The sequence below is a fragment of the Sorghum bicolor genome, chromosome 6 (genome assembly GCF_000003195.3).
Source record: "Sorghum bicolor cultivar BTx623 chromosome 6, Sorghum_bicolor_NCBIv3, whole genome shotgun sequence".
In the NCBI taxonomy this organism is placed as follows: domain Eukaryota; kingdom Viridiplantae; phylum Streptophyta; class Magnoliopsida; order Poales; family Poaceae; genus Sorghum; species Sorghum bicolor.
Window position 1 is genome coordinate 6,856,596 of NC_012875.2, and position 23,136 is coordinate 6,879,731.

Genomic DNA, 23,136 nt, shown 5'->3' on the forward strand with positions numbered 1-23,136 from the left:
CTGCCAGCTCACTTGCAGAGGGAGTTGACAGAGTCCGACACCGTCTTCCCCCACTACGACCCCCGGCAGATGTTGAGAGCGCACCACGACCTTCGCGGTGCACCTCCTCCTCGTGCTCCACATGGACCGGTGCCCCCACCTTCTCCTAAGGGCACCCGCAGTACAGCAGCAGTTGCAGAGACAGAGGAGCAGCAGGACATAGCTATTGGCGCGTTTGCAGATGGAGAGGCAGAGGGCGAGTTTGACTTCGCCTCAGACAGCTCAGATGATGACTATCAGCCGCCAGTGATAGATCTCCCTCCCAGAGCACACGACCACGAGGCAGGCAGTTCTTCGAGTACTTCAGACCCTGCCCTGCTTGCTATCTTAGAGGGGATGAGGGCAGATCAGCGCCGTGCAGCTGAGGAGCAGGCGAGGCGAGACAGGGATCAGGCTGCCATCAATGCAGCCATGCAGGCCAGGCAGGATGAGCTCCAGCGTCAGCTTCTCACCTTTCAGGAGCAGCAGCTTGCTTTCCAGGCCCAGCAGACAGCGATGATGGCCGCTCTCATGGCAGCCTCAGGGATTCAGCTACCGCAGATTCAGCTCCCAGGCACGTCGATTGTCAGGCCACCTACCCCAGTGCCTAAGACTCGGAGCCCGTCTCAGCAGCTGCTTCAGTTACCAGCTCAGAGTCAGCCGTTCTCGATGCCACAGCACCAGGTCTCTCAGGGTGCTATCTCTTTCGGCTTTGAGCAGGTACCTCAGTTCACTCCTCTCCGCTCAGGCTTCACTCCTCAGTCAGCGTCAGCGTCACAGCTTGTGTGGGATTCGCAGACAGATCCGCACCTCAGCTTCACCTACAGTGCTCTGACTGGTGACCCTACGCCCCCTCCTCTGCAGGCTCCTGCAGTCTTTACGGCGCCAGTTACCACTACAGAGCTTCTGTTGTCGTCCGTAGCGTCGTCCGAGCAGCTTGCACCGTCTACTATCGTACCAGAGACGACAGCTACAGCGAACGAGTCCGTGCCAGCTTCGTCAGCCAGACTCGAGCAGCCAGCATAGCCTGTGACAGCTCCAGAGCAGACCCGGACCGCTTCACCAGCTCCTGCAGCTTCAGAGGGTCACTCCACTTCCTCTGCCTCGACGGCCGACAGTTCAGATGATGCAGCTCGCTTCGTGGCCGTGCCGAGGGACTCCTCTGCTCCGCCTCCTCCACCGGCTTCTTAGGTTTTTGGCGCTTGATGCCAAAGGGGGAGAGAGTGTGTATGAGAGAGTTAGGAGTTAGGGGGAGCTAGAGAGGGTGTTTAGGAGTGTTTAGGAGTTTTATTCTTTTGAGATACTTTTTATGTGTGCTACTTTATCATGCATCATGTTTACTTTTATGCATTGCACTTGTGTGAGACATGACTTATGGTTATTGTGATATCTTAATGTCATGTGTTTTGGCTCATATTACCTTTGCTTCCGCGTTTTACTCCTATGTACTCTTGAGCCTTATGATTATATCCTGTCGTATACCACTCACATATTTGGATGCAGGATATTGGACTTGGTTGATATAAGCATGACTAATCCCTTTGTTCTTATTGTATCATGCTTATTGAAACCAAGTCACTTTGAAAAACCTCAACTCTTTTCATACTCGAGGTTGTCATCAATCACCAAAAAGGGGGAGATTGAAAGAGCATCTAGGCCCCTAGTGATTTCGGTGATTAATGACATTATTGATTACTATGACTAACGTGTGTTTTGCAGAGGCAAAGTCATAGGTAAGGTCATGGTAAATAGGTACTCGATGGACAGGGACGTACATGCCTACTTAATAGTGGAAATCGTTTCGGTTTTCAAAGGATGGATGGACATCGTCAAGACTAGACTAGGTCTAAGTGCCATATGGTGAAGAAGGGCACTTAGAGTAGTTTAGGACTTTGTTTTCCTTTGACCGTACTATTAAGAGGGGCTTCGATCTAGTAGCTTGACTTAGGCAAGGCTTTAGGTTTAGGTGTGGTGCACACTTGGTAAACCTAGCACTAGGCAGCTCAGAGATAGTCCTTAGATCGAGAGGAACAAACTTCGTTTTGGAGCGATCGCGTTTCGACGAAGTTTGGGTGCCTCCGGACACTCTGTGAGTGCGTCCGGTGAGGTCCTTAGCCGTTGAAACAGTGCCATGCCTAGGGTTAGGCACCGGACGCTAGCACCGGGTAGCGTCCGGTCCCTTACCCAGAGAGCTTGCGAGCTTTCCCTGAGCACCGGACGCTAGCACCGGATGCACCGGGTAGCGTCCGGTCCCATGCGCAGGGAGCATGTAAAGTTTTCTCGAGCACCGGACGGTGCACCGGACGCTGTAAGTTAGCGTCCGGTGACCTGTCAGAGGACAGTGTAGTTAGCCGTTATGTAGCACCGGACGCTCGGTGCAGTGCGTCCGGTGCAACATAATGTGCGTCTGGTGACCCCGTTTTCAGTGGAAAACGGTTGGCCGACCTTTGGACTTCGTGGATAGTATTTATACTCCTCCACCTCGTCCATGAGAGTACTCTTGCCCATTTGAACATCAGAGAACCTTGTTGTGGAGCAAGAGAGTTGCAAGAGCCTAGAGAGGATTGAGTTTTGAGTGATTTCTTGAGAGAATCCTTCTCTAGTGAGTTCCAAGAGTCAAGTGTGCATCCACCACTCTCTAGAGCCTTGTTTGGGTCAAGTGAGAGTTTGTTGCTTGTTACTCTTGGTGATCGCCATCACCTTGACGGTTCGGTGGTGATTGGAGGCACGAAGACCGCCCGGAGTTCTTGTGGGTGGCTCGTGTCAAGCTTGTGAGCGGTTTTTCGGGCGATTCACCGCGACGGAGTGTCGAAGAATCAGCCTGTAGAGAGCACTTGGTCCTTGCGCGGACCAAGGGGGAGCAAGACCCTTGCGCGGGTGCTCCAACGAGGACTAGTGGAGAGTGGCGATTCTCCGATACCTCGGCAAAACATCGCCGAGCACTTTCTTCCACTACTCCTTTACTTTCTAGCATTTACTTTATGTTTTTACCTTTTTAGAATTGCCTTGCTAGAATAGGATTGGAACTAGGTTGCAAAACTTTTATCCGGTAGCTCTCTAGGTCACAATAGGCACAAGGGGTTGAATTGGAGCTTATAGGTTGCTTAAATTTTTAGAGAAGCCCAATTCACCCCCCCCCCTCTTGGGCATCTTGATCCTTTCAATGTTGACCGGTGCACAGTGTATGTGTCACTGGCGCCTGGGATGGAGAATCCCGCAGGGGAGGATCCACCGGAGGAGGACGCTGCTCGGTGTGCTCGGTACACCAGCAGTGAAGAGGAGCAAGCCCGTCCCGCCTCGACCACCGAGGACCGGGTGACTGGGAATAGGCCATTGGCGGCAGATCCTTCACCTGCGCCGACGCTGCCGGTAGAGAGCAGCCAGGCGCCAAAACGTCGTCGGCTCGTCCGGATCGCCGACGACGATGATGAGGAGGAGGCCGCACCGTCGCTGGTCCGAAGGCCTCGTAGCCACTCGGACAATGCGCCGGCCACCACTGATCGGGTGGCCAGCGACCCTCCTGCACCATGCGTCGCAGAAACGGGGGCACCGGCGCCGTCCGGCAGGGCCAGGAAGAGGTTCACCGCAACCCACCGTCGATCAGACCTGTAAGTGTTCAACTTACGTATTTTGGCGTTTTTTTTTGTTTTACTGTTGTTGAAAATGTCGCTTCATTGCTCAGCACGGCGTCGGACGTCAACCCCGACCAAGTCGCGGAGCAGAGGACGGCCGAGCCTGCTGCCGCCGTTGAGGACGCCACGCCGCAGGCCACAGGGCAGCCTGCAGCGGCGGCCGCTACTACAGGCGCTGACGGACAAACCGCCCCGGCGAGTGCCGCGGAGAGCACTCCGCCGAGGGGTGAGGAGGCGACAAGGACCCCTCCCCCGAGTACTGTTGCGAAGGAGGAAGGCAGAGTCCCGACTCCTCCAGAAGAAGAAGCGAGGGTCCCGACACCGCCCCGAGCAGGGGCCTCTTCGCCCGTAGGTTCCCCTGGCCTAGGCCAGGGACCCGTGATGCCCTCGACCGCAGCCGGGTGCAGTGCGGCACACGAGGAGCCCCAGGAGGCCTCTGACGACGACGTGGAGGAGGTCCAGGGTCGTCCCCGTGATGGTCGCCAGCACGTCTATATGTGGCGCCAACGCGGGGACCACTTTATTGCACATGAGGAGCTCGTGGAGACGGAGGAGGCCGCGAGGGTGGAACGCGCGGCTAAGCGTCTCGTGGACGAGGTTAAGGTAGGTGGTCCTGTGTGCTGCTCGACAACTATGTGCAGTGTTGCTGTGTTCAACATATACTCTTTCTTGTAGGGCGTGATGAAAACGGCGAAGTACCGGAAGAGGTGCTTTGACCAAATAGAAGGCATTGTGGCCGAGAACAAAACCCTGGCCGCGGAGGTGGACCGGCTTCGGTCAGAAGTTGGAGAGAAGGTGGCCGAGATGAGCGCTTAGGAAGAGCACCGTCTCGAGCTTACCCGACGCTTGGCCGACCAGTATCGGCAGCGAGAAGGTCAGTCTCGTACTCCGAGGCAGCTGTTTGTAGCCGCGTTGGTTGACTTTGCTGACCAGAAGATTATTCGTGTAGGCTTGGAGGAGGAGGTGGCGCGCCTTCGGCAGGAGAAGGAGCAGCTCGGACAAGAGCTTGCCGGGGCGCTGGAAACCGGGCGCCGAGCAGGCGAGGAGCTAGGCCAGAGGAACCGGGAGTTGTCTGGTAAGTAGCCGTGCCGCCACCCTTTTATATAGCTGCTCAACGTTCTTTTCATTATGCTGACCTATTCCTTGATTTGCAGTGCTCAAGGTGAATACCAAGAAGCACTTAGACGAGCTGGTCAAGGATCGGGACTCCTGGAAGACTAATTGTATTAGGCTCTGGAAAGGAGTATCCCCGTTCCTAGACTTGATCAGCCCCGAGCTTCCAGAAAGCCAGCCCCGCGCGCCAAAGCTGACGCCTGTCGAAAAGGCACAACGGGCCTGGGATTGGCTCCAGCAGTTCGTGAAGGACGCCGGGGAGTTCGCTGGCGCGCACATTCTCAGCATGGTGTGCGCCCACTACCCCCTGGTCGACTTGTCCAGGCTGGAGAAGGGGTATCCCAAGGAGATCGGCCCGCAGGAGGCGGACGAGCTTCGGGCCGGTCTGCTGGACTTGTCGTTGACGGTGATCGGTGACATTAATCTATGTGGGACGGCCACTCCCCCCGACCAGCCGGGTTCAGATAGGTCGGCCAGGGAGTTGTCGGGGGCGTCTGTTGCCGGAGATGGGCGGTCGACGCCTGCGGTCTCGACCAGCCAGGCGCCGGTGGCCCCGACCCCTTCGTCCGGGCAGCAAGGCCAAGCGGGTGATCAGCCCGAGCAGTAGGCCAGTAGGGTAGTCTGTAGGAGTAGACTAGTGACCGCCCGTCGGGGTATTTATTGTAATTTTGTATGTAAAGTTTGTAATAAAGTTTGCTTTTGTCATGACTGTTATTTTGAGCGCTGTAAAGTTATCTGAGTGACGTGTCACTGTGTTTGATTCATAGTCGTTAGGAGTTTCCGTCGCAGAGGACATTGTTGCTCTTCGGCGAAAGCTCTGCGTGTAAACAAAGTATAGCCAAAAAGAAAAACTTTTATTATAAGAGACTTACAAGCAAAAAGTTACTAGAACTTATGGATAAAATCGGCGCAGTTTGTCTATATGCCAAGAGTTAGGCACGCGTGTTCCGTCTGGATATGCCAATCTGTAGGATGTGGGTTGTGTGACTTCAGCGACCACAAAGGGTCCTTCCCAGGGGGTGGATAGCTTGTGCATTCCTTCCTGGCTCGTTTTCCATCTGAGTACCAGATCGCCGACCATGAAAGAACGGTCCTTGACGTTCCTGTTGTGGTACCGTCTGATTGCTGCAAGATACTTTGCTGTTCGGAGACATGAATTTAGGCGCTTTTCTTCCATGCAGTTAATTTCGAGCTCCCTGGCGTTGTCGGCTGTTGACTGGTCGAAGTTTTCAATTCTAGGAGAACCGAAGGTTATATCAGACGGCAGAACTGCCTCGGTGCCGTAGACCATGAAGTAGGGTGACACTCCCGTGTTCCGACTAGCCTGAGTTCGGAGACCCCAGACCACAGCCGGTAACTCTTTCATCCATCGACCAGGTGCTCTGTCGTTCTCGGTGTACAACCTTTTCTTTAGGGCGTCAATAATCATTCCGTTCGCACGTTCAACTTGGCCATTTGCCCGTGGGTGAGCTACTGACACGTATTTTATGACTATGCCTCTGTCATCGCAGAAGTCCCAAAATGTGGTGCCAGTGAACTGAGTACCCAGGTCGGTGATTATACTGTTTGGGATCCCGAATCTGTGTATGATTTGATTGAGTAACTCCATGGCCTTCTCGGAGGTTGCTTTAACCAGTGGCATGTATTCAATCCATTTTGAGAACTTGTCGATTAATACGAAAACGAACTTGAAGTTGCCAGGGGCCGGTTTAAATGGCCCGATCATGTCGAGCCCCCAGCAGGTGAAAGGCCAGGACGACGGGATAGTTTGAATCTCATGAGCAGGTACGTGGGTCCTTTTAGCGAAGAACTGACATCCCTCACAATGTTGGACCAGTTTTTCTACGTCGTTGACCGCGGTTGGCCAATAAAAACCTGCTCGGAAAGCTTTCCCGACCAGTGTTCTGGAGGCAGCATCATTGCCGCAGGATCCAGCATGTATGTCGTCTAGGAGCTTGATGCCATCATCCTGGGATATGCATTTGAGCAGCACTTCAGAACTTGCATTTTTTCGCATAAGTTTGCCGTCCACCAGTATGTAATTCTTTGATCGTCGAATGAGGCGCTCGTTCTCTGTTTTATCCTGAAAGCCTGACCCGTCCGATATATATCTGATGAACGGGGTGCGCCAATCACGGCTACTAGTTGTCGGAGTAACATCGTCTATGAGCATTGCCTCAATAGGTTGCTTTTCGGCCGGGTTTTTGCCCACGCTTGGCTCATGGATATCCTGGACGAAAACACCTCGCGGGATCTGGGCCCGAGATGACCCTAACTTTGACAACGCATCTGCTGCCTGGTTCTTGTCCCGGACCACGTGGATGTACTCTATGCCATAGAAGTTGGTTTCCCACTTGCGAATTTCTTTGCAGTAGAGATCCATCTTCTCGTGGGTTGCGTCCCATTCCTTGTTGAGCTGGTTGATAACTAAAGCGGAGTCGCCATAGACATAAAGGCGTTTGACTCCCAACTCAACGGCTAAGCGTATGCCGTGAAGGCATGCTTCGTACTCGGCGACGTTGTTTGATGCCGGAAAAAGGATCCTAAGGACGTAGCGCAGTTTGTCCTTGTTGGGCGACACGAAAAATATCCCAGCGCCGGCGCCGTTGATGTTTAAGGACCCGTCGAAGAACATCGACCAGTGGTCGGAGACATCGGGAACGGGAGGCTCGTTGAGATCCGTTCACTCTGCGATGAAATCGACCAGGGCCTGAGACTTGACTGTGGTGCGGCTCTGGAACTCCAGGGAGAATGGGCATAATTCCATTGCCCATTTTACAATTCTGCCGTTGGCGTCTTTATTGCGCAGGATATCCCCAAGAGGGAAACTGGTGGTTACCAAGACTCGATGGCCGTCGAAGTAATGCTTTAGCTTTCTCGATGTTATTAGAATGACGTATATGAGCTTCTGTATTTGCGGATATCTGGCCTTGGACTCGTTTAGGACTTCGCTTATGAAGTAAACGGGTCTCTGGACCTTGTAGACGTGACCTGGCTCGTCTCGCTCGACCACTATTGCCGTCGAAACAATCCTGTCGGTTGCAGCAATGTAAAGGAGTAGGTCTTCATTGGGCTGAGGCGCTGTGAGAACAGGCGGTGAAGTGAGGAAAGTCTTAAGCTGGGTGAACGCAGCGTCAGCCTCTTCTGTCCAGGAGAATTTTTCTGACGCCTTCAAGAGTTTGAAGAAAGGGAGGCCTTTTCTCCTAGTCTTGAGATGAAGCGGTTGAGAGCGGCCATACATCTAGTGAGCTTCTGAATATCCTTAACATTCTTAGGTGGTCGCATGTCAAGTACTGCTTTTACTTTTGAAGGATTTGGCCGTATGCCGTCGCGGCTGACGACGTTGCCGAGTAGTAGACCGGAAGGGACATCAAAGATGCACTTTTTGGGGTTAAGCTTCCACTTGTACCTGTTTAGCGCCTTAAAGGTTCGGTCTAAGTTGTCGATTAGGGTGCTTGAATCCCTTGTTTTAACGACGACGTCATCTACATAGGCCTCGACGAGGTCATCACGAATCTCATCGTGGAGGCATTGCTGGATGGCCCTTTGATAGGTGGCTCCGGCATTTTTGAGTCCGAATGACATGGTCGTGTAGCAGTATGCGCCGAAAGGAGTAATGAAAGATGTTTTGATTTGATCGTCTACCTTTAGCGAGATCTGGTGATAACCAGAGTAGCAGTCTAGAAAGGAGAGGAGTTCGCATCCGGCCGTTGAGTCGACCACCTCGTCGATGCGAGGGAGACCAAAAGTATGATCGTGCAGAACAAGAATTTTAAACTATACACTCCACATACACGGACACCCGTCCATGCATCTGACGTGTCACTTCCCACATCATCGCCCTAATGACGGCATCGCCTCTCAGGACGGAATTCCCAACATGCGGTACTGTTTCCAAGACACACCAAAGCATGTGTGCATGACACAGTACCTAACAACACTTCCCTAAACCGGCAGTGTATCCGATCATGCTCTCACTGCTCCCACTTACCATGGCGTAGAGGAAAAATGGATCCATACATTACCACTCAAATGAATGGTACTCATACTATTGCACGCCGTATGAGCGACGAAATAAAAATATGATGCATTAACCCCCAAGTCAGTACTTAGCTAGCCACCTTAGAGTCCTTAACTGGGCATAAAGGATATGACCGTGGCACACTAAATAGTTTCCCAAAACTTAGTTTAACACCTTGATCATTATTAATTAATAAAATCCTTTATTAGACCGGTTTAGATTTTGTTTAGAACGTACTTATGAACAGTAACTCGCTAAACCTTGCTCCGATGCCAGCTGTAACAGAACCGACCAAATTATAAGAGATTAAGCCTAACAGTGACCATTTGCATAGTCAAACCATCACGCTTAAGCCCATATAATCCCGGTAGTCCGTGAAATCTCGAAGGATTTCAAACCACATATCGCACAACAGCCAAGATCGTAATAAGTTTAGCGGCCGCCATTCACAAATACATCCAGAATACAACATTCATAAAATACATCGGAGTTCTTAAAGTTATTACAAACCAAGTTCTTCAAGTAGCGGAAGCTTCATAATTCGAAAATACAACACACACATTTAGTCTGATACAGTGCCATAGTTCGGTCATTCCCACAAAAGCAAAAGAGAAGACGGAGTGACCATCGCCCTTGGTCTAGTCATCACCCATGGCTGGGTATAGACAGAGGATGCAATAACCATAGTACATTTGACCATCTGCAAAACAACATGGGAATAGAACCCTGAGTACGAGAAGGTACTCAGCTAGACTTACCCGTCATAAACTTAAAATAAAGACTCATCAAGGATCATGAAGGCTATATAGTGGGGTAGCTGACAACCATTTTTGCAAAACCGCAGGATTTTACTATCATAACCTTCATAAGTCTTTCTTCTTTTAATTTGCTCAAGTTGAAAGTATCATCACCTATCATCTAGGTTTGCACCTGCCCTATTACAAGCAAGTATAAGGATATGATAGTACCTCATCATAGCATTCATAAACCATTTATCATTATAACCCAAGTGTTCCATAGCCCTTACTACGAGGACAAAGCTCATGTCAAGTGCTCACTATCCAGGAGCGATGGCGATTCGAATCGATTTCTAACCAGCTGGCGAGGTATTCCCCACACAAACCACACTCACTGATCAAGTGAGCTACAGATCACCGTATTACACTATCCAGGACCAATTCGCGGGTTCGGCAGGCACCGCCAGTACCCGAGGACCGTTCCGGCGACCGAGGTATCCAAGGTATACCAAGGTTGCGCGCCGCGCCCTCGTCGTTCTCCTCAACCATCACCAATACAGCGCATGGCGGCTTGATTCCCGGCCCGGATAGTGTTCAGGCTTCGCGGTCGGAACGACTTATCCTTCCAGCTAAGTGTGGGGCATGCGTTCAATATGACAAGAGGGCCGTCAACGATCGGTCCTTAATCGACGCAAGCAGGGGCACTATGGTCAACCCACCATAAGACCCTGCCCGGTCTCCAGTTACATTCCACACTTGGTTATTCTTTTCCCCAAGCAACCAATGCTTAATCAAGCAGGTATCCACATATTTCTCGCAGGTGACAGGAAATCACCCGACTTCTACCGGACTAAGCAAGCTAAGCATAGACTCCGTGCCTATCTACATAGGACAAGGTAGGTAAACGAGTAGGGATAACAAGGAGTATATATGCATCAACGGTATCAATCAAATCCTATCACTTAGATGCAATATAGTAGAACAATTATAGCGCATCATATAAGTTTGCGAGAATAGGGAGACTTAGAATGCTCCGGGGCTTGCCTTTCTCAAACGTGCTGGGTCGGTGATCCGGACACTCCTGCAGCTCCTCTCCGGGTTCCTGTGCTTCCGGAGGTTCCTGCTCCTGAATCTCCTCGGGTTCCTCGGGTCCCACTTCGTTCTCCTGCGAGCCTGTATGATGCATGTGTGCTTATGAGTGGAGTGCGAGATGCCCGAGTGGATGCTTGTATGAGAAAGTACCAAAGGAGTCATGACATGACGCATATGTAATGTACTCGGTCATGCTCATTACAAGGTAGTCCACATCATCCAAGAACAAACAACTGAATCAAACATCTATTGCATTCCCTTCTTTAATTATGTTTCAAATGCAACCAGCAACCCACATGATGCTTCAAAGATACACCAAACCCAACTTATTCTATTCAACCTATATATACAACGATTCATAATGATTTCATATTTTTACAATTTGTCTAACATCATAAGAAACAAAAATCATAAATCACTGCCATGCAAGCATTTAAATTACCATAAATTCATTTATACACCAAATAATATGTAGCAATATTTTCCCAGTGAGTAAACATACATGCAGAGCCAACAAATCAAGTTTCTCATTTTTCTGAACCATATTTTATTTACTATGCATTTTCCAAGTTTAGCAAAAACATGGATTAAATATATTTATTCAGAAAAGTTACTCAAACATGACATGCAATTACATCAAACTGTAGATCTGGAAATATAGAGCACACCAAAATTTATTTCATCCAATTTGGAGCTGTAGAACTCAAGATATAAATTTTACAAGTTTTGAATCAATTTCTGGAAATCATTTATTCAAGAAAACCGACGAAAAAGGCTACACGCACCCAGATCTACACCCACCGGGGTCCCCTTGCGACTGACAGTGGGTCCCCGACCCCACCGGTCAGCGAGACCGAGAGGGAGCTCACCTCCGACGAGCGGATCTCGCCGGCGGTGAGGTCTCCGGCCACGGGGTAAGCACCAACGTGCTCCCCGCAGCGAGGCGCACCCAATGGTACCCTTGGATTGGCCGGAGGGTGACCGGAACACCTCCGACGAGCATGCATGGCGGCACGGCGGCGCTGCTCGCCGTGGCCAGGCCGCTCCGGCGCGGTAGAGCGTGCGCAAACGCCTCTCCGAGCTTCCTCACCACCCTACCGACCTAGCGCACCCAAGAACCAGCGAAAAGAGGCAGAGAAACACAAGATCCGTCGCGGCGGAGTACTCCGGCGAGCTCGGGGTAACTCCGGCGAGCCATTCCCGGCGCTCGACGGACTCTCACCTCGGTAGAACGCGCGCACAAGCTTACCCTAACAATGACGAAGGCTCTGGTGTTCTCGGCGGTGAGCTTGAGGCTCTGGTGCGGTCGGCGGCGAGCGGCGGGGCTTTCTCCGGCAATGGCGTGCGGAGGAGCTGCTGCTGCTGCACGGTGCGAGCGGAGGGAGGAAGGAGAAGGAGGGCGCGGGGGACAGAACGGAGGAAATGGCCTGGGAGCCTGAGCAAGACCAAATTCCAACTAGAATTTGAATTGCAAATTAAAACTTAGTTCTAGGTTTTAAATAAATTCAATTTGGAAATCTTGTATAAATTCCATTTCTCAAATTCCATAGCTCCAAAATTTACACAAAAATACTCTAAATTCTTCTTACACATAAATCAACCTAGTTTGAATATTTCACATTTTTAGAAGCAAGCATCATATTTTTAGCATAATTAAAACACATGAAATAAAGCACATAAAATCATGTTTTGGGATGAAATGACATGCTCATGATGCTATGCTTGATGAGAATGCTTATGCATTGCTTTGATAAGGCTAAGTGCAAGCTTAACACCTAGGGTGTTACAGGTAGGTCCCATCAAAGTCGGCGACCACAAAGTTGACGAACTCTATTCGAAAGTGGTCGGGCGTGCCGAATTGGACAGGCAATGTTATCTGTCCGAGGGGCACTGAACTCTGACCTGGCAAGACTCCCCAGAATTGAGCATTGTAGGGTTTTTATTGTGCCGGAGATATCTTGAGAGCGGGCAGGCTGTTGCGGAAGAGGATGTCAATGGAGCTTCCTCCGTCCAAGAGCACGCGCTCGAATCTAATGCTGTTGATGCAAGGGTCCAATATTAGAGGGAAACGACCTGGCTCTGGGATAGCGGCCCACTGATCCTTCCTTCCTGCTGAAGGAGATTTCCCTGTGCGACCAGGGAGGAAATTTTGGATCGGCGATCAGGCCATCAGTGCTGTCTATGTTGAGGCAGGCTCTCTTTAAGAGCTTTCTTTCTCGTTTAGACTCGATGGAGACCTTGCCTCCAAAGATGGAATGGACCACGTCAGTAGGACTGACATACTGGTGTCGTGGGTCCCTATCCTGGTCTTCGTCCTCGTCTTCGTGATCGCGCCCGTCTTGTTTCTCGTTTTTCTTGGAGGGATCGTCTTGAGCAGCTCGCCGCGTATAGATGCTTTTGAGGACGTGGCATTCTTCCATGGTGTGGTTGGATTTTGGATGCAGTTGGCATGGTCCCTTTAACGTTTTGTTGTAGTCTTCTTGGTAATCCCGCCGTCCGCTGGGGCGCTTGACCGTATTCACCTCGTGGTCGTGATCGCGAGGGCGCTTGCCTCTGAAATCGTCGCAATTGTCGCGGCGCCTGTCCCAGCCTTCTCTGTGGTCCTGGTTGTCGGGGCGGCCATGGTTCCTGTTGTCGAAGCGGCCACGGCTGTCGTCACGCCGAGAGGGTTGGTCGGGACCTCTGGTGTCATCTCGGATGAGTTTTTCTGCGTCATCGGCGTCGGCATAATTTTTGGCTGTGGCTAGGAGCTCTGTCATCGTTGTTGGCCTTTTGCGCAGTAGCTTGTTCCTCAGTGCTTCGTGGAAGCGCAGCCCCTTGATGAAAGCAGATATAGCCTCGTCGTGGGAAATCTTCGGGATCTTTAGGCGCATATCCAAGAATCGTCGGATGTAGTCGCGCAGAGGCTCGTTTTTCCTATCCCTTATCCTTTCGAGGTCGTACTTGTTCCCAGGCTGCTCGCAAGTGGCGATGAAGTTGTCGATGAAGGCTTGGCGTAGTTCTTCCCAGGAGTCGAAAGAGTCCTCGGGCAGGCCTAGGAGCCACTGGTGACCAGCCTGGTCGAGGACTACTGGAAAGTAGTTGGCCATGACGTGCTCATCTCCTGCTGCTGATCGGACGGCGATCTCGTAAAGAGTGATCCAGTTCTCTGGGTTTTCCTTGCTGTCGTATTTTTTGAGTTTCTCAAGCTTAAAATTTCGCGGCCACACGACCTGGCGGAGGTGTGAAGAGAACTGCTTCAGGCCCGAGAGGTCGTGCGTTGCATCGTACTCAATACGACGCAAGTTTTCGTGAACTGCTCTCTCCTTGGCGCGCCTGTTGATACGGTCCCGGGCGTCTTTGGGAGGGATGTTGTATCGAAGATCTCTGTACTGGTTTACTTCTTGACCACGCCTGCGATTCTGTTCGTGGTGACCGCCAGCATCTCGACCGCCGTCGTCACGCCGTGAATCTTTTCGATGATTGTCGGGGGAACGGCTCCGGTGGTGCCTGCTGGGCTGCGGTGAGTCTGGTCGGAGGTGACCTCCGTATAGGAGACGGCTTGGACTCTTTTGAGCAGAGTGGCTGTCTGTCCCATCGCGGCGATCAGATGTGCTCGAACGCTGGTTCGGACGCCCTGGCACTCGGGGGTATCAGGGAGCCGATCTAAATTGGCCATGGCGACAGCCACATTGGCGCTTGGCGTTTTATAAACTGGCTGATCCCCGACCATGTCGAAAGCGTCGCTGAGATTATGTGGCGGGATTTGACGTTCCTCATCCGCGCATCGTCTGGCGTGATCGGCGTTACGCTGCTCGCGGAGCTGCCTCTGCTCGTCTGTTTCTCCATCGACGACCGGCTCGTCGGCGCTGACATTGAAAACAATGTCTCCTCGCCGGGGTGGGAAGACCGGGAAACGAGAGAAGCCCGGAGGATGTGAAGGCAAATCCAGGTCGTAGTCCTTGTCTTCGGAGTTTATGACCTCGGTGGGGACGGAACCAGTGCTCGAATTTGTGCTGGAAGCCTGGCCGTCCCGTAGTTCCCGGATCGTCACCATGTTGACGTAGTGACGGGCTGGTCGACCGTTCCGTTTTGGCAGCCAACCCACCTTGTTGAAAAGGGATTGGATGTGCCGTGAGTAGAGAGAGGCCGAGTTGTTCAGACCGCAAGGATAATCCTCCTCCAGGTTAGCCTTGAGCTTGATGGATCGTCCTGAGGGAGTTGAGGTTATCGTCAGAGACGTTCCCAGCTGTTCGTGTGTAACGACACGAGTTGGCCGGTGGGAGTTGAAAAAATCCGTTAGAGCGGTTTGATCAGGCTGGCTCAACATCCCTTCTACTAGTTGGGAAGCGTCAAGTAGCTTGGAATCAGCGCGATCAAGTGCTTGGAGAAGATCCGAGCAGTCGATCTTCTTCCCCTCATAGCGTGGGAGTGGTGGTCGGGCGCTCGGTGCCGTCATCCGAGTGGTCGGAGCCGACGTCATCCCAGATTGGATCTGGGTTCCTTCCGAAACCGTGGTCGTGAGACCACCGCCGCGCGTCGTCCATGTGATCTGGCCGACGGTGAACGTGAGGCCTTCAGGCACGGCCGCGGAAGTTGGAATTATGACCATCTTGTTCGCCGGAGAAGTTGTACGCACACCCCCTACCTGGCGCGCCACTGTCGACGAAAGCTGGTCGGCAGTCTACCTTGGGGTATGCCCACGGTAGTAGTTTATCGGCAGACGGTGCGCAAACTACGAACTCAATGGTGACGCAAGACACGGACAAGCTTTTTATCCAGGTTCGGCCGCCGAGTTGGCGTTGAGAGAATAATGTGTCCTAGGGGGGTCCCTTGCCCCTCCTTATATAGTCCAGAGGGCAGGGTTACAGATCTGGAAACTAATCCTAGTCGGTTACAATTGCCATAGATAGTTCGATATCAATTCCTATTCTAACCGACTAGAATCCTGCTTGATCTCCACGTCTTATTTCCTTACGCGAAACTCCGAGCTATCGGATCAAGCCTTTGAATTTGTCTCGTAATGGGCCAAGCCTCCTGGCCAAGTCTGGCTGTAAGGGTATAGGGGTTTATACCCCCACACCTACAGTCCACCGGACGCGGTCAAATGAGCACCGGACGCGCCCTGAGCGTCTGGTGCTCTCAGACAGAAACACCTGGTGAAGTCTGTCTTCACCGGACGCACGGATAGTAAACACCCTGCGTTCGGTGCTTAGAGTCCAGTGCTCTCTGCTCACTCGTGCCGAACGTGCACCGGACGCTAAGGCCCGCATCCGATACCTCCATGCACTGCGTCCGGTGACACTCCAGTGACTTCCAATAGAAAATATGCTTTTCATTTTCTCAAAAGCGCCGAATGTGGCTGGAGCCCAAACCCCTCTCAACCCTAGGAATTCCACCTCCTTTACAAATGTGCTAACACCACCAAGTGTCCACCACCATTGTGCATGCATGTTAGCTTTTCACAAATATTTTTCCAAAGGAGTTAGGTTAGCACTTTACTAGATGCTAATGCATATGCTCAAGATATGGACCTAGTAGCACTTGATTCGAGAGATGACCGTGATTTCCTCTCTTCATAGTCGGCTATCTATCCTAAATCCGGTCAATCACTTCTCTACTTAACTTAGACCAGCAAAAGCAAAACCCTATGTTTATACCTTTGCCTTGATCACTTTACTCCTTGTCTATCACCATGATCTCCACTTCATGCTTCATCTCTTTGTCATTACGCATGTGGCCACCTTACCATGCCACTTTGCATCTTCATCACATGTGTTGCTATGCCTAACTCAACTTACTTAAACACAAGGCATTAGCAACTTGGTGTCATTAATTACCAAAACCAAATTTGGGCTTTCAACTTGACAGATTTATGTTGACGATATTTGATGTACTTGACGTTCCGTTATTCAAAACTAATTGCTATTTTTTCTGTTTTTAACTGTGTACTTTAGTATTGATAATACCTCACCTTCATCTTAATCTTGCTCAGTGATTTTTTAGAAGTTTTGCACACAGACATTATTTCCTAGAATCTCACTCAAGGTATCGGATGTTCTAAATCCTGACAAGTAGTGGGGAAATAGCAACCTGCAGAATACATGTTTTGTTTGCTCCTGCCACACCAAAAACATGATTGGTGAATGGTGACGGGAATGGCCCAAGTGCCAGTCCTGAAACCATTTCGTCTAAGTAGGTAGCTTTAGTTGTTAGAATATATCTATGTGCACGTGGGTTAGTATTAAGAATTATTATTATTTTGTGGTAATTACTGAATGCGGGGGCTGGCAATAGCAGGTTGAGAAATTCTCTTGTGGCAAAGAGTTTTTTTGTGTTTTGGTTTGTTTTTTGTTTTTGTGGTAATTACTGAATGCGGGGCTGTCAATTGTATTTGTGCCAACATTGATTAGTTTTTTTATGTTTTGGTTTGTTTTTTGTAGATATAGATGAGGCATTAACTCTACTCGCAGCAACCTTCACATGCTCGAGCCAGATTCTCTGGTCAGGGAGATCGTGAGGAAGAATAACACCTTTCTTATCAAACAATTTGGCAATGACAATGGCAAGGTCCAGTTCAGTAAGGATCCCAATAATCTATATAATGTTCACTGCTAGGGAACTCTGGTTAGTGTCAACCTGTTCATTTGAGTTTTTAATTCTATCAGCGGCACTTATAGGTTGCTTTTTGGGCCTTGCAAACAAGATCATGACATTGCACCCAGCCAGTGGTAGGGAGATTGTAGTGGTCCTCTAAACAACCAAAACAAAGAAGCAAAACAAGGCTCTCAGCCTCTATGAGTCCGTCATGCATGCACAAGGAATTCCACAAGATGGCCAAGGTGGCGAAGAACTAGGTGTAGAACAATTTCATCCCATGCTCAATATTTTTTGTGGTTTGGGCTTTTGATTTAGTTCTAGATGAAGAACTAGGTATAGAACAATTTTGTGGCATGGATCGATGAACAATCAGATAGCTTCTCTATAAGTAGTGCTTATAGGCAGGTTTGTTGCTGCGTGACCTTGAGCAGGGTATTTAGAATTGAAACTGATATGGTTCTTTGCTGCCTGTCGCAGGGCACGCTGATGAAAGTGAGCTGTATTTGTTTTAATGGTGATTCTATATATTGTCTTCAAATTTGTAGACTGGGTAGCTCTTGGATAGTTGGATCTTGGTCCAGCCATAACAGTGGCGTCGGCGAAAGCGCAGCGTTCAATTTCATCGTCTCACTTTTGGTGAGTTCAAGCATGGAAAATGACTTACGTGCAGTTCAAAAGTCGTGGTAGTGCTGAACATCAAGCAATCAAACAACAATCGGAAGTGCAGTGTCAGAGGTGCTGTGAAATGTAGCGAAGTGTGAGAACCAACCAAACACATTCTTAATTTCACAGTATTATTATCTTATCGTGTGATCTATATATTTTTAGTGCAAAATTTTAGTTGTCCCGTAGCAACATATGGGTACACTACCTAATATATAATAAAATCAATAATTGAAAGTTTATATCTATGTATTAGTTTTTTAGGGAATATATATGCATTAGTGAGTTTTTTGCGTTCAATAAATTGTAGCCCACCATTGCAGCGCGGCTCCTCCTACTGCGCGGGACACGCCAGCGGAACATGAGCAAAGCTTTTGTTAGAAAAGGGAATATATATAATAATATTTTGGCTTCTGTATTGACTAATGCATAGACAGTGATAGATAATCATCCCTGATGTCTAATCCTTGGCCGACGTCGCTGCCTAATAGAAGGCGTGGTTGCGGATTTTATGGATCGAGACAAGCAAAAAGAAATCTCTTACGAGTGAAAGTATTATTCTACCCTTCAAAATTAGTTAGGAGGTAGTTTCTACTACTACTAAATTGATTTTGCATGACGTTGCACTTTATTTAAGAAGGTGGTCTCAAAATCTAACGGCCTCGGAAAATCCTGAACGATTAATAGAGGCAGACACGTTTTTATTTATGGAGGCGGTCATTTTTGCTCGCCTCTATGAATAGATTTACGGAGACAGACATCTTAAAACAACTGCCTCCAAAAATAAATTTATCGAGGCCAATAAAAGAAACCGCCTCCATAGTTCACAGATTAACCGTGACCATTCATTGGAGACGGTTTCAATGCCTGCCTCCATTAATCCAAAATGACCGCCTTCATTAAAGTTTTTGTACTAGAATTCTGGCCCACTAAATTTTAGTTCTGCTCCACATCTTAAGTTCCTCTCAATTTGTTCCTCCTAATTTTTAACCATTCGATCTAAATAAAATGAAGGGCTCTCATTAATTCCAAATGCTGTAAAATTTGTCTAGAAAAATATATATATAATCAACATTTACTATTGCCCTCAATAAGAAAACTATGAATATGATGGCCGATGGGTGTGTTAACATAGGGTGTTTGGGACTGCTCCACAAAAAGCTAGAGTTTGTGGAGTACCTTTTAAGGTGCTCTCACAACTCCACCCTTTTTCTTCGAACTGAGTGCTTGAAGCTGAAACCGTTTGGCTAAAAAACGTGGAGCGGAGCTGAAAAACGTGGAGCAGAGCAGTCCCAAACACCCTCATAGTCCTTAGTATTTAGAGCAAAGGATACTTATTTTTTGGCACATAAGCTTCAGTTAACACTCAAATTTGGCATAAGATGTATTTCATAGATCTCTTATATACAACTAAAAAGAGTAAGTAAGACAGTTTTTTTGGGGCGACAATTTTTGGTGCCGCCTCTGCCTCTCCCGTGCGATCCGCTTCCCCGCGCGTAGGGTGTGGACCCGGTGTCGCTACTCCTTCCCCCTCGCGAGATCCAGGAACCAATCACGCTCCCTTCCCATGCGAGAATCCCTCTCTCCCGTGCTCCTCACCACGCATGCCCACGCCGCCGCCTCCTCTCCCTCAATGTCGCACTTGCGTCGTCTTCGCTCACACCGGACAGATGAGCCCTGGATCCCACCGCGTCGTCATCGGGAGAAGCCAAGCCTGAACTCCGTCGCCTGAACGCCGTCGCCTGCTCTTCCTCCTCGTCGCGCCTGCACCATCGTCCTTGCAATGTGTGCCCATGTGGCCTTGGCTCTGCAACGCCGTCTTCCTTGCCATGGACACCCGTTCCATGCGGCCTTGGCCCCTCCCCCTTTGCTGGCGCGAGCGCAGCAACTCGGTTGCAGCCTTGGCGTGGCGCTCGAGGTAGCCATCGGAACTAGGCACAACAACGGCGGGCAAAGGTTCGCTGCAATAGTCAGATCCGGTAAGTCCAGGGTGCCTACACTCGATTTACGCCCTGCCCTTGCTCACCCGCCTTTCTGAGCTCTCCACGTCTTGAATCCACGGTGGACATGAAGAAGTAACTATCAGATGGCAAAAAGCTGGAGCCTGATGTGGACTAGGCGAGTAGCATCAGCGATGAGCAGGACCTCTGTGTAGGTAATTGTCTTGTAGTTTTTGAAAGCCTCCGTTCTCACAACCTGTTCCTGTTGCCCGTGGCGAGTCTGATCCTGTGCCCAAATGCTTCTTTTCCCAGATATTTCCTATTCTTATTGTATGGGTGCATGCCTCCAGAATGTGCCTTGTTTCTTGGGCCCCTCTTTTGTATAAATCTTAATCTGGTAGTAAGAAAAGCTCCTTGCTTCAGTAATGTCGTTATAAGATTATCTGCCTTTGTTGGAGTAATCAAGACATAATTACCACTTATAATATGGTTATGGCCTTTCCATAAGATTTCTAGAATTCTGTAGTAGTTCCGTATAGATTACATGGTTCCTTTTATTTTATTTTAATTTCAAACTAAGCTAATTTCAATTAATGGGCTTGACCATTATAACTGTATGGTCTAAATCCTAAGTAGAGGACTTTTACTGTCTTGTCTGAACTGTCATTTGATCTAAATCATGAGTAGAAGACTTTTCTACTTAGTTTGCTTTGATGGATGGTCTGTTTGTGTGTTTGAGATATATTAGCCATGAATTGTGAAAGTTCCAGAGTACATAATTCGTATTCCAGTTATTATGATAATCTAGGTTGCTTGATCTCATTTTTGGGTACTCAGCAAGAGAATATTTGTTTGAATTTGTCCTCAACTGATGTAGCCTTCTAAACCTGCAGGTGCTAACTGTTGCAGTCTACAACCACTATAAACGGATATACCATCAACCTTTACAAAAGGGGTCAGTTTCACTTTGCTGTGTCAATTTGTCTTTTCTGCAAATAATGAATGATATTCATTTCTGCACCCATAGAAACTGGAGTTCATAAATATAGTTCAGTGACTAATTATGTGGTATATAAGCTAGGTAGGTCTGGAGCAGATTTGGGTGGGTTTAATGGTAAACCAGATGTCGGCAATAATGTCGAACTAGAGAAAAACAATGTGCTATTAATGGGACCTATTTTCTCTGCTCTGGTAAGGCATTTGTAACTATTTAAAGCAATGTGCTAATGCCGTGAACAATGTGCAACCATTTAAAACAATGATATTTTAGCTATTATATAATTTTGGCCTTGGTATATAGTTCCAGCCGTCCTTTTCTACTCATATGCTTGCTAAATTAAGTGATTTAGTTATTGCATTTGTTTCTTTGCACGCTTCTCAAGAGGATTATTTCCGTTTACCGCTTGACACAAGGCTCCTGGTTGAACTTCCCAGATGTGTGTTACCTTTCAGCTGCTAATTTTCATTGTTTTTCTGATGGGTTAACCTGCAGCAAGTTGTGTCCTTCTGATAAGGTTCTCTTTATGTAAGAAGAAAAAACATATGACCTACTGACTTTTCTGTATGCAAAATAAAATTATAGTTTTGTTTGATTATTGTAAAAATGTCTAGCAGATTGATTATAAAAGGACAGTTTTGTTTGATCATAATAGAGATCATAATTGGGTGAATGAGAATTGACAAATGATTCTTTTATCCAAGTACCTTCTATTTCTGTACCTATGTTGTATGTCAGTGTAGACCCTTGAAATTTCTTTCATTTTGTAATATATAATCAAGTCATGGTGCCCTGAAATTACCATAAGAAACGGTGGAAGAAAAATTGATTATTAGATAAATGCTATTAATATCAAAGTCACGTCAACAATACAGCTTTATATGTAAAAACTCAGTCTATGATCGGATGCCAAATAAAGAGGGTATAAAGAAATTACATAACCACACTGTTATGATGTGACTACTAATTTCTCACTTAGGATATGGCAACCATGCACATCAGAGAGATTGAAGTAATCAAGAACTACGAATTTAGTTCATACTGGTATGCTATGTTTACATGGTATGATCCCAACATTTTCTCTATTGAATGCTTAAATGGCGTGTTTCCTTTCTTTATGTAATGTGTTCATTCAGGCTGCTGCTTTTTTGTCCATGGCGGCCATCGGTACGTAGAACTTCCAATTAAGCTAGCAATCTAGCATCGAGGAGATCAAACATACATTTCTATCAACTTCTGCAAGCATTCTCTTTATTGGTTCTTCTAAAGTAATCATGTTCCTGTTTACATGGTAAGAGGTAAACTACAATAAGCTGCAAAAAGGATATTGGTAGGCTCTCTAACCTCAATTCAGAATCTTGCTAAGTTTATATCTATGGTGACATCTAAGTCCAGCTTGAGCATTTGAGTATACATTTTTCTTTTTTTTCTTTTTATAATTTCCACATCGCTTTTTCAGTAGCTATAAGCATTAAGAACACAACGATTCATGAGCAGAGTGCTGGTGGTGGCCTCTCTTCACTAAGTTAAAAAGGTCCTCTTTTCATGTCCCTTGCTATTTTTGCATTCAAACAGGAATAACCAGAATGTTATCAAATCAAGGCCATAACTGACATGATAATTTTAGAGCATGATGCCCTAAGGTTGTTTCCTACTTATCCTATCTCTCTCTGCTTTTCTCATATGGTTTTAGATGTAAGTCACAGTCGGCGTGTCCTTGATATTGTTTAACCTCTAGATGACCACTTTTGAGCTATCATAATTTTAGATCATGCCACTTAGGTGTCATTCGAATACTATATCATTTGCCTGATCATAAAGGATATTGGAGCCATTTACAATATGCAAGAATATCTGAATTTTGATGATACATGATATCTTATTTGTTATTAGCAGTATGGTTTCCATTGTTACACTGTGGCATAATCTCATATATTAGGCTCTATCATTATATGAGGAAAGCTAATCTCCATTGTTATTAGTATGTATGAATTTTAATTCATCCTATGCATATGGCTTACATGAGTTTTTTTCCATGAATATGGACTGGTGGGCACCATGGAGGAGACTTGAGGCTCCATTGATGTTCTGAAGGTTTTTGATTCCCTGTAACTCTTCAGCGCGTAGTAGTGAAAGTTTTTTGGAGCACGAGAAGATATTGTAATGTGTTTGGCTATTTGTGATGTCTAATGTATCTCAATGATCCATTATTTTAGGAAAAAAATGTAAATCACCTTCCATAAGATAGCCAATAGCAAGACTGGAATGACTGCCTCATCATACTTAGAGAATCATTTTTTATAACAGTTAAACATTAAATATGAAGGGAGGCCATCGTATACCA

The 23,136-nt window shown here is 48.0% G+C and overlaps 1 long non-coding RNA gene across 2 annotated transcripts; it reads left to right on the forward strand.

Annotated features, from left to right (window-relative positions):
* Window positions 19,329-23,136, forward strand: LOC110436592. Of its 2 annotated transcripts, XR_002454397.1 has the most exons (3): window positions 19,329-19,834; window positions 19,929-20,010; window positions 20,689-23,136. It is a non-coding gene; the product is annotated as an uncharacterized LOC110436592 (long non-coding RNA). The 2 variants fall into 2 exon arrangements; XR_002454396.1 differs by having other exon boundaries at window positions 19,336-20,010.